The 16,484-nt window shown below is 40.2% G+C and overlaps 1 protein-coding gene across 1 annotated transcript in view; it reads left to right on the forward strand.

Annotated features, from left to right (window-relative positions):
* Positions 1 to 16,484, forward strand: part of SLC9A9 (solute carrier family 9 member A9) — a 3,618,317-nt gene that overhangs the window by 1,407,282 nt on the left and 2,194,551 nt on the right. The gene's annotated exons all lie outside the window — the stretch shown is intronic.

The raw sequence follows: 16,484 nt of genomic DNA on the forward strand, positions 1-16,484 counted from the left end.
CATAAGACATAATTTGTAGACCTGCTTTATTCTGTTGATACTGATTCCTGTCTGGGATTCCACTGAGGAAGGTTCAAAAAAGGCTGACCAGGTAAGGACTCTAGACACTGAAAAATCAACATATCTTTGTGGAGAACAGCATGCAAAATCTGCATGAAGCCTGGAGCTGAATGTCCCCCATGGTCTGAAGAGCTTTAGGTAATCACCTGTCAACTGTGTTTCAAGCAGTGTGTTACTAAGCACTGAAAACTTAGAATGTTATTATGAATCCAGTTTGCACTCATATGTTGTTTCATAGTTGGCTGCATAAAATGATGTGTCCTGGTAAAAACAACTTCTGTAAAATATTCAAAACTTTCCAGTGCCATACATTAAAACAGTGTAGAATAGACAGCTTCAGATACAGATAAAGTCAAACATGTCATGTGTTTTACAGGTTCCATCATTTTCACTACAGCAGTACCACAGCTTCCTAATGAATGTTTTACAGAGCTGTCAGTGATTTACAACACATCGATCACAGTACATTGGTATTATTCAGCTGTGATCTACAGTTGAGATAAAAAAAATCACCAAACAACATCTTTGCTTGGGAGCAAGCCCCTTGCAATCCCTGGGGTAGGGGGCATCATCCCTCACACCCTTTTCAACATGTATATACTGATTCTTGAATTGCACGCTGTCAAAGGGAAAAGAGAAATCATTTGTAGCACGCCTTGATTTTCCTCTCAGTAATCTTGAGTATCGATCAGTAATCTAATGATATTAAGCCTTGAAGTGAAGCAAATCTTCATATCACATTGGTTTTGATCACGAGTAACGTGGCAGTATAGTGTAAGTTGTCTGATATTATTTACAAATGCTCAAATCAATGGTAAATTGTAGAATGTTACAAAGTACCTGAACTCATTAAACTCGTGGAAAAAAATGCCCTGGGTCATGGAAACTTATGTACATTTTAAATGTGTTGCTTCCTCAGACAAGTTATAGTCGACTGAGTGTTGACATTTGCCAGAGTGGGCAATGAACAGAAATAGGAAGAAATGCCCCTTCTCCAGGAATTCAACAGTAAGTTGTGATGTTTCCCTCTGCTTGGCAAATGCAAGATATCTGACTTACAGCAATGTCACAGGTTTATTATTTTTACAAAAAGAAAATATTTATTTTGTATAATGATAAATTTGCAGTGGATTACCAACAACTTTTGTACATTTAGAGAATATAAAGAGTGGCACAATCTTGGAAACAGCACTCAGAATAGAATGGAGGCTAACATATGCTTTTATTTTTCTGCTGTGTAAAACAGTAAACAATCAAGAGATTACTTTTTTGTACTGCATCTGCTTCTGCAGATGTTCTTCGTGTTTCACGGTTGCAGTCATTACATTTGGGTAATCTGCTGGCAGGTTGCCCTCAGTCAGCCTGAATATCAAAGTCTTGGGTCCTGCGTCATTTGCTGTCTCCTCTTCCATGACGTCAGGTCATCAGGGGTATAAAACATGCAGCCGATGCCATTTTCTTCAGTCCTTCTTGCTGCGTGGTGCCCGAAGCAGAAGCAGTTCGCAAGTGCCGGTTGGCCAACTCCTGAAATTTTCGCATTCGAGTTTCAGAACCGAAGTCTTCAATTAAAGCTAAGTACCCCGTTGGAGAAACTTTTTCTTGCTCTTTACCGATGTCAGTAAAAGTTAATAATTGCATTACTTGTGGGAAGCAAATACCTTATAAGGATTTTCATTTATACTGTATTCCTGGCCTAGGCCCATATCATATTCATTGAGGCGCTTTCGCAGCCCCTAATACCCGCTACTTTCAAGTCGCAGGCCTCTACCGAGACCCAAGTGGAGTCAGGCATGCTGCGAGATTCTCAGAGTATTGTACCAGCGGATATCTCTCCCTTGAATGGGTCCGGAGCCGCTGAGCAGGCACCGGCTTCTGAGGGTGTTTTCAGGCCTCAACATTTCTATATAAAACTGACGCCAGCTTCAAAAACAAAGACAAAATCAACTTCTAAGGCTAAAAAAATGATGCATGAACCACATGCTCAGGCCTCTATGCCTAAAAAACAGATGATCAAAATGGCTGAATACTTAATTACCTTGATCAGGGTCCCCCCCCCCCCCCCCCGATAAGAGGCCTAGGCAAGACACTGATTATGAATCTTCAGATCAGGTTTCTGTTTCTTCTGATTCCTCTTCTGATCAGGAATTTTCTATACCACCCTATGAGGATTCAGATGCAGAGGAATCCATCTCATCTGCATCTCCACCTGAGGATTATTCTTTTGTAGAAACCTTGCACACTTTAAGGGAACATTTTCATTGGGAGAGTCAGGATTTCTCAGAATCAAAAAAGAGGCTTAGGGATTTCCTTCTTCTTCCTCAGCATAGGCCTTTGACTATACCTTCTGTATTAGACATTGTTGATGATGTGTTTTCGGAATCAAGCATTGCTCCAGATTCCCTACCTCCGGCTCCTAGTAAGCCAGACAGATATTACAGGGTCCCTGACTCCCACAAATTTTTATTCAAAAATCCTGCTGCTGACCCTGAAACTATCTCACAGGGTCCTAAAGGTGTAAGGCTTCAACAGCTAAGAATCCTACCCCCTCTGATAGAGATTCCAGGGCGCTGGATAGATGGGGAAAGAAGGTTTATACGTCTGCAACCTTGGCAATTAGGGCCTTAAACTGCCAGTTTCATATGCTTAAATATCAACAGCATGTTATGGGATTATTGAAACAGAAAATGTTGATTTCTGAATGTGTGGCAAATAAAGAATTACAGGAACTATTGCATGCAGCAGAACAGGTTGGAAAGCATACTTTGCAATGTGGTTTTGATTCCTTGGAGGCCTCGTGCAGGGCCGCAGTTATTGGATCTGTGATTAGAAGGCATGCCTGGCTCAAGGAGCAAAATCTGCGTGATCATGTTAAAGCTAAATTGTGGATGCACCTTTACAGCATGATACTCTGTTTGGTAATAAGGCAGAAGAGGTTTTAAAGAAAATGGAAGACAAAACTAAGTCTATGCAAACTGTAAAAGACTTCTTACAAGTGCAGCCACCAAGATTTAGTAGACACTTGCCTACTAAAAATTGGTCCTTTCCTGTGTCCGCAGAGCCTCACGGGGCAAATCCAGGCGCTCAAAAGGCTCTAGATACCAATCACAGGGTTCTTACAGGTCAAAGCAATGGGGTGACTCTACCTCCAAATCTGGAGGAAACAAAGCACAACCCTACAGTAAACAGTCTCAATGACTTCCCTCTGCCATCACCAAGAACTTATCTTTTGGCAGTCCCCTTAGGGGGAAAATTAGCAGTTCATGCTCATATTTGGCAGTTAATAACCCTGGACAAGTGGGTATTAAACATAGTATCCCAAGGATACAGATTTCATTTCCATACCTTGCCAATTCCAAACGGTTGGCCAGATCTGCCACAAAATCAATGGGCAGAGGCACAGAAACAAGTTATGTCCCTCATGGATATGGGGGCTATTGAACCAGTACCAGAACAGGAAAAAGGGCAAGGGTTTTGCTCAAGACTGTTCCTGGTACCCAGAAAAGACAATGCCTGGCGCCCAATACTGGATTTATCGATTTTGAACACATTCTTGGACATCCCAAAATTCATAATGCTGACTTTGCAACAGCTTCTGCCATGCTGGGCAAGAACGCGTGGTTAATGACTCTAGACTTAAAAGAGGCATACCTACATATCCCAATAAGGGAATCATGCAGAAGATACCTCCGCTTCAAGGCTGGTTTTATGCATTACCAATTCTCTGCTCTGCCCTTTGGCTTATCTACTGCACCCAGGATCTTTACAAAGTGCCTGGCACTAGTAATTGCATTTTGCAGACAAATCTATCCTTTCTTGGATGACTGTCTCATTCAAGCAGAAAACAAGGACATTCTTCTTCACCATCTGGCGTTTGTAAAAAGGCTTCTAACATGCCTAGGATACACAATAAACGAAAATAAATCACAACTGGTACCCTCTCAAAAGATTACATTCCTGAGTGCAAGCTTGAATACAACTGCCGATATGGCTTACCTTAAGCCAGACAAGCAAAGGCAACTGTCTATTTACTTCAAACAGATGGCAACAAAAACACAGTTATCTGCAAGACAAATTCTGCAGGCTTTGGGGTTCATGGCATCCTGCATTTTACTAATTCCATATGCAAGACTGCATATGAGGAAACTACAGTGATATCTAAAAAGTTTATGGAGTCAACATTTTCACAGTCTGGAAACAATGATTCCTCTCATTCCCTGCCTACAACAGGAGTTTCTTTGGTGGGCAGAGACATGTCACCAGAACATGGGATGGTCTTTCACTCTACCCCCTGCCACCCAAACCCTAACTACAGATGCATCAGACTATGCTTGGGGGGGGCCCACCTGGCGGGGAGATGCATTCAGGGCATATGGACCCCAAAACAAATGCATCTGCATATCAACCAGAAAGAGATGTTAGCTGTTCAGAATGCCCTGACAGCCTTCAAGGACTTACTTCATCCAGGACAGCTACTGATAAAGACGGACAACACCACACTTATGTGGTACATAAACAAGCAGGGGAGTACACATTCCTACCCCCTTTGCAGACTAGCCATGGCATTGTGGGGCACAGCCTTGACTTACCAAGTACATCTTCAAGCTCAGTTCCTGCCAGGAAAACAAAATACTCTGGCAGATGACCTAAGCAGAAATCTTATGGACCCTCACGAGTGGAAACTGGATCCACAAGTCTTCAGCATGATAACAGAGAAATGGGGGAGTCCGGACATAGATCTATTTGCCTCTCCCCAAAATTATCAACTGGACAAATTCTGCACAAGGACTTATCACAGACAAGCATGGAAAGTGGATGCCCTATCCTTCAGTTGGAAAAACCTATCAGTCTACGCCTTTCCTCATCTGCCTCTTCTTCCCAAGGTCTTACTAAAGGTCAGACAGGAAAAATCAAAAATGATCTTAATTGCCCTGGACTGGTGTCGCCAGCACTGGTACCCAATTCTAAGGAATATGTCTCAACTCCCTCCTTGGTACTTGCCTCAAATACCTCATCTACTGTCTCACCAGAGCAATCAAGTTCTGCACAATCAGCTCCAAACTCTGAACCTGGCAGCATGGCTGATCATGTAATTATTCAAACAACACCTCTCAGTAAATCTGTGATGGATGTCATTTTGGAAGCCAGAAGGCCTAGTACTAGAAAATCTTATGCTGATAAATGGAAGAGATTCTGTGCTTGGAACCAAGCACAAGGGACGGACACAGCAAAGCCAAATATTCCTCAGATTTTACAATACTTGACTGAGATGCTTGACATGGGCCTATCTTTTTCATCAATAAAAATCCATGCCTCTACCATCTAAGCTCATTACAACACAGAGCCTCCCATCTTTTCTCATCCTATGCTAAAACAGTATCTTAGAGGGGCCAAAAATTTAAGGCCTCCCAGAAGATCGCCAACTCCTGCATGGGACCTCAATTTTGTGTTGGAAAAGCTCACCCTGCCTCCATTTGAACCAGCAGCTACTGCGGATATAAAGTTTTTATGTAGGAATACAGCTTTCCTTCTGGCAATCACTTCAGCAAGAAGGGTTTCAGAACTGCAGGCCCTAATGGCTGTGGAGCCTTTTATTACATTTTACCCGGACAGGGTGTCCCTCAGGACTAATCCTTCCTTTATGCCTAAGGTGGTATCCAGTGTGGCTCTTAACCAAACTATTCACCTGCCAACTTTTTACCCAAATCCGCAGAACAAGGGGGAGCAGATTCTGCATTCCTTGGATGCAGATAGACAATTAAGATTCTACTTAAACAGGACCATATCTCTAAGAAAGCCTGAGCAGCTACTGGTGGCATTTTCTGCAGGATCAGAGGGGAAGGCTATTTCAAAGTGGATAAGCCACTGCATTCATTTCTGCTATTTGCATCATGGTAAACCGGTGCCCAAGGGAATCAGGTCACATTCCACCAGGGCTGCATCTACCTAGCAGCTTTTCTCAGAGGGGTGCCAACCAAAGACATTCTAGAAGCTGCTTCTTGGAGCTCTGTTCATACTTTTACAAAGCATTATCATTTGCCTCTCTTCTCTATGTCCAGCGCAGGCTTTGCCACTGCAGTTCTGCTGGGCCTTATAGCCGCTCCTAATGCTATTTAGTTCCAGCCACCCGTCCATAGCTTTGGGATTCTACCCAAATGTAATGACTGCAACAGTGAAACACGAATAGTACAGTTGTATACTCTTACCATAAATGTAGATGTTTGAGTGTATTCACTGTTGCAGTCTGTGTTACCCACCCGCCATTTCCCTTTTTTCTAGAACTTGTCTTTCCTTCACTATATTCTACAGCCTTTGTGGTGTATTTGCTTTTAGATGAAGGTAAAGTTTATGTTGTTACAAATGCATTTATGTATATGTGTGTATATATATATATATATATATATATATATATATATATATATACATATATATATATATATATATATATATATATATATATATATATTTGCTCCCAATTTGGGGGGCACCTGTCATCTGAGGCAAGAAAAACTGAAGAAAATGGCGTCGGCTGCATGTTTTATACCCCTGACGACCTAACGTCATGGAAGGGGAGACAGCAACCGACGCAGGACACAAGACTTTGATATTCAGGCCGACTGAGGGCAACCTGCTAGGAGATTACCCAAATGTAATGACTGCAACAGTGAATACACTTGAACATCTACATTTATGGTAAGTGTACAGAACTGTACTTTTGCTTGATTTACATTAATGGATTATTATGAATATAAGCAATGAAGCATGTGTGTTGCATTTATAGGTTCATAGGTTCATAGGTTCATACTAGGCTATCTGTCCTAGGGCATTTATAAGCCTAGCCAGAGTGTGTGTGGCTTTCACCACCCCTTAGGATGAGAATACTATACCCATTAGTTTGCTGTGCCTCTGTCCAGCAGTGATACAGAGATGATTCCCGGGGTAAACCTACGATCTCCCATCCACTCGTCAAGATTTCTCTTGAACAGAGTCAGTGAGGGGCTCTGCCTCACATGGACTGGGATTCCGTTCCATAGTGTAGGGAGTCTCTGGGTGATGAATCTGTCCCTCCAGCACGTCCTATTTATATCCGTGTTGAGGTTTAAGTCTCTTGCTCGTGGCTCTGGTGGATTTGGATTTTTGAGGTGGAGCATGTCCATTAATTCGGGTTGGACATGGCCTTGTATGTCAGGCACAGATCACCTCTGAGCAGACGGTATGCGACTGAATAGAGCTGGAGTTTCTTCAGTCGGGCATCGTATGACATATGTTTGAGCCCCTTTATCCTTTTGGTGAGGAACTTTTGGGGTCTTTCCAACTGCTGCAGGTGTCGGGTAAGGTACATTCCGAATGGGGCGTTGTACTCAATCATTGGTCTGATAAGTGAAGAGTACAGGGGTACAATGACCTCTCCTGATCTGGATGTGAATCCCTTCATGATCAGGTGGGCAATGTAGAAGGTCTTCCTAACCACTTTGGCAATGTGAGTGTCAAAAGAGAGGTTACTGTCAACTTGGGTCCCCAGGTCTCTGATAACTTCTTCCGTGTTTAATGAAATTACCACCTATGTGGTAATTAGGGGTTACCTTGTTTTTCCCAAAGGGTATGACTATACATTTTTTGGCATTTAGCTTAAGGCCATGGCTCTGGCACCAGTTATCCATTTCTATGAGACCTCTCTGGAGGATGTCTGTGTCTGATGGAGTGTCAATTATGGTGCCCAGTTTGCAGTCATCTGCAAATTTTGTCAGCCACAATCCCCCTATGTTTGCCTGCACTTCAGAAAAATAAATGCCGAACAAGAGGCGGCCCAGGACTGAGCCCTGTGGGATACCGCTCATGACCAGCTTAGAGTCTGACATGGCACCAGCAACTCTAACCCTGTGTGTTCTGTCCTTGAGCCAGTTTGCAACCCATCTTGTGACATATGGATTTACATCTAAGCTGTTGAGCTTTTCTATGATGCCCGAGTGGGGTATTGTGTCGAACGCTTTCGCTAGGTCAAGGTAGGCTGTGTGAACTGCCTTACCCTCATCAATGGCCTTAGTGACTGTTTCGAAAAAGTCGACCAAGTTCACTATTTAAGAAGTCTGGAAATACACCTTTATTCTGTGCCAGACAGATATCTCACAAAGATAAGCACTTTCAAGCATTGTTTTTATAAGATGACAAAGTATATATATTGTTTACCTGAATATCATAAACAGTGCTTATGTTCTGTCCTAAAAAATGGAATGAAACTGCATTACAAGTAAAAGCATTAGCATATACAACAAATAAGGAACAAGCATAGCATATTAGAAAAATGTCCCCAGCCACGGTAAATAGCAGACAAAATACAAAGTTTGGATATACAACACAATGTCAGTATTTGAAAAAGTAAGCAATTTTTTTTTTTTAGGTATCGAGTTAATATAATAGCAGAATACACTAGGTATGGGGAATGGGGGATGGAGGATGGAGGATTTACCCTAGGTAAATTAGGACTTGTACATCTTTGTTTATTTTCATAAGTTTTGTGATATTAACACATTTAGCAATAATCTGCAACTGTGTGTGGATAATGCAAGATTTACCCATAGTTGGAATGGTTTGATCAAAGAGCAAACAAACCCAGCCATGGGTAAATCCTCCATCCTCCATCCCCCATCCCCTATTCCCCATACCTAGTGTATTTTGCTATTATATTAACTCGATACCTAAAAAAAAAAAATTGCTTACTTTTTCAAATACTGACATTTTGTTGTATATCCAAACTTTGTATTTTGTCTGCTATTTACCGTGGCTGGGGACATTTTTCTAATATGCTATGCTTGTTCCTTATTTGTTGTATATGCTAATGCTTTTACTTGTAATGCAGTTTCATTCCATTTTTTAGGACAGAACATAAGTACTGTTTATGATATTCAGGTAAACAATATATATACTTTGTCATCTTATAAAGACAATGCTTGAAAGTGCTTATCTTTGTGAGATATCTGTCTGGCACAGAATAAAGGTGTATTTCCAGACTTCTTAAATAGTGTTCATGTTATGTATGGCAGGTGAGAGGACAGGGAGGGTCTTGCTGGGGGATTCAGATCTCTGAGAAGCAGGTAGCCTGGCTTGATTGCAGCAGGGGTTACTAGAGGCAGTTGAATGTGTAATGGACCTGTGAGTGGTTATTATTATAATCCTCCTGGAACACATAACAAATGCACTCAGTAATCCGGCCCCTATTGTCAGGCTACCAAACCAGGGTGTGGACCCTGTCACCACCCCACATGAGCCATCTTAACTATTGTGTGGCTCTGACTGACATCCATCCTGGCCAGTCATCAGTCAGTAAGCTGTCCATACTCCCTGTTTCCAGTCTGGTATATCCCAGCATCTTGTGCCACAACCCACTCCATTTGCATTTGTTTAGCCTCTGTCCAGCATTGCCCAGCCCATGTCTCCCCTTCTTACTGTGTACATATCCACCCCTTTTGTCTGTACTCTTTTCTTTTTGCTTTCCTCTGCTGTACAACCCTTGTCCCCCATTTCCCTGCCTGTTATCCCTTCTCTGCATACATATATAAAAGGAATGTCTATCCACACATACAAAGTGCCTTGCCTTCTCTCTGTCTGCCTGCTTTCTCTTTATGGTTACCCTCTGTTTGTACTTCCTGCCCTCTACTCTCCTTTACTATCCTTTAATGGAATCAGTAAGTCTCCAGATGACCTTTGACCTTACAGCGGGTGTTTGTACTGCATCTTAGTTATAGTCACTGCTTGTGACACATGATACTTGCTTCTTTCAGGTATCAAGAGACCTACAGTAGCCAGCATATGGCCTCTACCCTGCTCCACAATATACTGCTTAAAGTGGTTCATTTTGCTTTCCTTGTGGCTTTTTAACCTTGCTCTGATTTCTACATTGTGTGGCTAGCTGCTCAGTCATGCAGATTGTCACTGTTTGTATATTTATAGCCACATTACACTGCAGTATATTGCCTTTAAGTGTCACAAACCTTGGTCAAGTCATGTGGGACATCTCTATGAATCCAAGCCAATATGTTTCGCTTTTTCTTTGAACTTTATAATTCCTAGACACGATTCATGCATCCTCTCAAACAGTTGTATTCTCAGCTGGTTGAGGGACTGCTTTTTTTGTCAGTTATTTGACATCAAGTCTGTGACACAACTTATTTTTCCTTGAAATAAAAGTAAGCCTAAATTTATTTTCTTTCTTATTATTTTTATCAGGCCAGCATTAACATTTTTTAAGTATTTGCATTGCTTTTTTAAACACCTTTATTAAATTATCACTTAAGACATAGGCAAACATACATTGACAGAAAGGAAGACAAGCCATATAAACATTTTTTCATTTACATACATTATGTATAGAATATATTTTCTTTGTTTGTACCCATCATCAGTCAAACATTACATAAATTGCTGAATTATTGCCTTCAGTTAAACTTCACTCCTCCTCCTGAACATAATTTGGGTAACTAAGCTGTGGAATACCCTCACTAGATCATTTAACAGAATTACACAACATAATCTCCTTTAAAAGGAAATTAAAACATCTCACTGATAACCCTAGCTGCACATGCAACACATATCCACAGCCTCCTTAAGCTAGCAAAACTGTTTCACATAGCAAATATACTTATGTATATGTCATACTATTACACCTTATGTGTTATCCTTAATCTTTAGTATCCTTGTCCACACATCTATACAACTATCTTAACACATTTCTCTTCTCTGTCTACTTTAATACTACCATTAAATACAAGGCACCTATAATCTACATATTCCCACTACCTAGCTATAAGATTCTAATTAAGTTTAACTCTCTAATTCTACCTTCCCACTGCACTTACTTTTCCCTTTTCCTACTCCCCCCCCCAAAAAAAATGTTAAATATTTCTAACTGTATAATTTTCCTACATGCTAATGTTCCATTGTTACTGTATTGTGGTGTTTTACAACATATATGCTGTTTAGATAGTTTTCTGTATTATTTCACTTGCTTAATAAGTAATTGTTTCCGTACAAATTCATGTAATGATTTTCATGTAACTTGGAGCTTTTCTCCCCTGGCCTCCACTAAAAATGGGTCTCAAGTCCAGTGGACTTTCCCGGTCAACAAATGTCAATACAAAATAAATAAATATATTGATCACACAGTTTCCATTTATTTCTGTGCAATTTGCTCCTTATGTTTTCTAAAAATCCCACTTCCAATTCTTTTCTCTATTTTATAATTTTCAATACTTCAAATACAGTTTGTTTAGACTTTGATTTCCATTTTCTAGTCATTGCTTCTTTGGCAGCTAAAATAATTAAACTTAATAAGGCCTAGGTAATTCAGATCCTATGTCCCAGCTCAAAAGAATCATTTTCTTAGTTACAGTGATTTGCTCACCCAATATTTTGACATGACAGGGAATTTTTAAAGTCTGCCAACTCAGTGTACTCTCAAAACATATGTTCACAGTAACCTCATTCTCCCCCATCACACTTCCAACAATTTCTGTCTACCTGAAGAGAAATTCTTTGAAGTCTGCTTGGGGTGTAACAGTACCAAAGCAACACATCCAAAGATCCTAAATCTTCTGGACTTTGTTGCATACTTCAAAGCAATAGATCTGTCCTCCCATTATTCTGTACTAAATTGCTTTTCCTGTCTCTCTTCCCAAGCTTTTGTAACCTTGTGTGATTGATGCTTATAGTTATCATGCAGTATTTTATATGGCCTACTAATTATCTGTTTTTTAACAGCAGCTTCTGTTCTAAATTCACCTAAAAACTCCACCAGAACAGGTCTTTCAGTTAAGATTCCTCTAGCCCTTTATCTTTGCCTATTGTCCGATACAAATCTCAGGTAAGAAAGGTACTCTCTAGCCTGCTGTCCAAATGTCTTACTGGCCTCATTCCACTCTAGTACCTTTCCCTCTCTATAGTTATTTTCTCCCAGTACCTTGGTTCCTTTGCCAGTTTAATTCAGTAAATTCTAGCCACATCTTGCCTGTTTTCTGTACCACTACATGCAGTCATCCCTATTGGCAAAATCTTCTTTATCGATTTCATCTTGGCTTAGTTATTAAAATACTTTCTGCTACTTTATAAATATAATATTCTGTTCGGTTGTTACTGTTCTCCTTAAGGATCTGCATCCAAAATTGAATTATAACCCTCTCCATGTGTTATGCATGTGAACCTTAACTGTGTAGCTGTGAAATATCCCTTCAAATCAAAACATTCTAAACCACGTTGTTCTATGTGAAGGATCAGCTTATCCCACTTAACTCTTATCCTGTTCCCATCCCAGGTGGATTCTTTCATCTCTTTATTATTTTCACAGCTTCTCCTCTAGTTGATAAAAATATGCCTGGCACATATATAAAACTAAAGGTATCTTATTAGCCATACCCATAAACAAGAGCTTTCAGTTTCCCAGTTTTTGTGTTATCTTTTGTTTAGTCTCATCCTACATATCCATAGTTGCTTAACAGATGCTATTTTAATCCATATTCCTAAATACTTCATCTTATTGTGTCCCCATAAATATGGGTATTGCTGAACCACTTTTTTGACTGGCTACATAATGTATGGCCTTTGTTTTATCTTCATTAATTTTATATCCTGAAAATAAATGAAATGGTTTCAGAATGTTCATAGGTTTGTACTAGGCTATCGACCCAAGGGCCTATACAAGCCTAGCCATAACAATTCCCTGGCTATTTCTTCCTACAATATTTACTTTTCTGGACCCCTGTCTAGCAGCGCGACTGACATGATCCCCGGGGTGAATTTCCTATCTCCAATACAATCGTCAGTTCCACAATACTGAGATGTTCTTTTCTGGATTCATTTGGTATGAATTAATACCATCTGCAAATAAAGTCAAAACATGCTGTGTCACTTATTTTCTTTGCGATTGTCTCTAAATATAAAGCAGACAGCAAAGGGGAAAGAGGACACCCCTGCCTGGTTCCTCTGTTCAAATGCAACTTAGCAGAGAGGAACCCTCCCACTTTAATTCTTGCCTCCAATTCTTCATATGTCCTCCTAATTAACCTTGTTGTTGTATCAGGGAATGCATGTGCTTCCATTGTCATAATCCCAGCTTACTCTGTTAAATTCTTTCTTTGCATCAAGACCCACTAACGACAACATTATTTTCTTACATTGTGCTTCCCTCCAGATCATCATTGTTTTTTAAATGTTGTCAAATGTTTGATTCCACTCCACAAAACCACTTTGATCCATATATATCAATTTTGGCAATACTTGTGTAATTCTTTTAGCTAATATAGACATAAACACATTATAGTCATGGTTTAAAATTTTAAAGGGGTATATATAAGGTTGGGTCTGGTAGGTCTTTACCATCCTTAGGTATTATAGCCACCACAGCTTTCTTTCAAGATGTTAGTGCTTTCCCTCCTTTTAAAATATTGTTTAAGAAAATCTTACAAAACTTTGTCATCTTCTTCCCGCTTCACTTCCAAATTTCTACAAAAAAAAAAAAAAACAAGATGATGCTGAGATTGGTAGCCTTGGTTCAGTGCTCTCTAGTATTCTGTTTGTTTTTGTTTATTTGTCATGTTGTTTGGTCTAAAACTGTAATTAAGTATACTCGTGAAGAATTGTTAAATATTTGGCAATTCATTTTATGCAGTTTGACACTGGATTTTTCACAGTTAAGAAATTTTCTGGAGATCCTAGCTGGAGGAGTAGCAACTGTCAGCAACAGAGGTAGAAACAGGCATCGCAAAAGGGGGAAGCGAGCTGGTGCACTGGTTAGGCTGAGACAGAAAGGTTTTTAAACAGTACTCCCAAGTTTACATCTGGCAAACCTCCGCTGCCTATGCAGTAAGATGGATGAACTGGTACTTCTCCATGAAACTCACAAGGATTTTTCACTTTCTTCTGTACTGTGTTTCACAGAAACCTGGCTAAATTAACCCATTCCATACTCTGCATTATATCTGCCTGGCTTTCAACTTTACAGAGTGGACAGAGTAATAGAAACATCAGGGAAGAGTAAAGGAAGTGGAATCTGCTTTTATATCAATGAAGGTTGATGTAATGATGTCACAGTGTTAAGTAAAATGTGCTGCCCTGACTTAGAAATGTTTTGTGTTAATTGTAGACCTTTTTATTCACCTCGGGAGTTCTCTTCAATTATTCTGATTAGTGTTTACATTCCACCTCAAGCCTGTGTGAGGGTGGCATTACAAAAATTGTCTGATCAGATAATGTGCTTAGAGCAGAATTATCCAAACTCCCTTCTGATTATTCTGGGGGATTTTAATAAGGCACATCTCAGCCATAAACTTCCTAAATTTTCACAGCATATAAAGTGTCCTACCAGAGACAGGAGTACACTGGATCATTAATATATAGTGTTAAAACATGTTTATCGTGCTGTCTCCCGTGCAGCTTTGAGCTTTTTGGACTGCTGTCTGATTCATTTGCTTCCTATCTGTAAGAGCAAGTTAAAAAGCTGTTCAATCTGTGATCAATACAGTGGTAGAAGGTGGACTATTGAGGCAAAGCTGAAGCTGCAAGCTTGCTGTGATTGTACAGATTGGACTGTCTTTGAAGATTCTGCTGCTAACTTGCATGAACTGGCAGGCACAGTAACATCTTATGTCAGCTTCTATGAAGGTATGCGTGTCTCCACTAAGACCTGGTTGAAATATAACAACAGCAAACCCTAGTTTACTGGTAAACTTAAGCAGCTTCGTCAAGCCAAGGAAGATGCCTACAGAAGGGGGGTAGAGCACTTTTTAGACAGGCAAGGAACACATTGACTAAAGAAATCAAAGTGGCTAAAGAAAACTATTCTGAAAAGCTAAAAAAAACTGTTTTTAGCCACTGATCCTGCATTAATGTGGAAAGGTCTACAAAAAGATTACAGACTACAGGAAACCATCTTCCTTACACTGCAGCTAATTACCAGCTGGCTGATGATTTGAATGCTTTTTTACTGCAGGTTTGATAAGCCTGAAAATACAAATGACACTGTTACCAGCACTGTCAGTGTTCAGACTTATATGACTGTCTGTTCCATACATTCTCATATTCAGCCTGCATTAATTATCTCTGAGGAGGATGTGTATCATTTTTTAAAAGACAGCAAATTAAGAAAGCAGCTGGTCCAGATGGGGTTTCCCCCTCCTATTTAAAAACATGTGCTGATCAACTGGTTCCTGTTTTTACTTGGATTTTTAATAAATCATTAGAGCTGTGTGAAGTTCCCTTATGTTTCAAACAAGCCACAATCATTCCAGTGCTTACAAAATCCACTATAACAGGACTGAATGACTACAGGCCAGGCCTGTTGCTTTGACATCAGTGGACATGAAGACTTTTGAGAGGCTGGTGTTAGCTCATTTGAAGGATATTACAGCTCCCTCATTGGACCCTTTCAGTTTGCTTATAGAAAGAACCAGTCAGTGGATGATGCAGTTAATATGAGCCTGCACTATATCTTGCAACATCTTGACAACCCAAGGACATATGCAGGGGTTCTGTTTGTGGACTTCAGCTCTGCATTTAATAAAATAATTCCAGAACTTCTTCACTTGAAACTCTCCCAGATTTCCATTCCTGCTTCCACCTGTCAATGGATCACCAATTTTCTAACCAATAGGAAACAGCAGGTTAAGCTGGAGAAATTTACATCTAGCTATCACACGATCAATACAGTTGCCCCCCAGGGATGTGTGCTCTCCCCACTGCTATTCTTGCTGTACACTAATGACTGCACCTCTGTGGACCCCTCTATCAAACTTATTAAATACGCAGATGATACAACTATCATTGGGCTCATCAGGGATGGTGATGAGTCTGCATACAGACGAGAGGTTGAGCAACTGGCCCTTTGGTGTAGTCAGAATAATGTGGAACTGAACACTCTTAAAACTGTGGAGATGACAGTGGACTTTAGGAGTGGTACTACAATATTATCCCCTCTCTTTATATTTAATACTGTTATGTCAGTTGTGGAATCCTTCAATTTTTTGGGATCTATAATCTCCTGGGACTTAAAGTAGGAGACCAATGTAGGGTCCGTCATAAAAAAGGCAGAACAACAAATGTACTTTCTGTGACAGCTGAGGAAGTTCAACCTCCCACAGGAACTGTTGATTCAATTCTGTTCAGCAGTCATTGAGTCTATTCTCAGCTTATCCATAACAATGTGGTTTGGATCTCTGTCTAATCATGACAAAAGTAGATTACGTCAAATAGTCAGGTCTGACGAAAATATCATTGGTGCTAGTTTGCCCTCCTTACAGGACCTGTACTATTCCAGAGTCATGAAAAGGGCAGGTAAGATCATCACTGACCCTTCACATCCAAGCCACCATCTTTTTGAACTATTACTATCAGCCAGGCTTTGTAGATTAATATGCACCAAAACAAGCAGGCCATCAAGTTCA

The sequence above is a fragment of the Protopterus annectens genome, chromosome 5.part0 (assembly GCF_019279795.1).
Source record: "Protopterus annectens isolate FY-2018-M chromosome 5.part0, PAN1.0, whole genome shotgun sequence".
Lineage (NCBI taxonomy): Eukaryota > Metazoa > Chordata > Ceratodontiformes > Protopteridae > Protopterus > Protopterus annectens.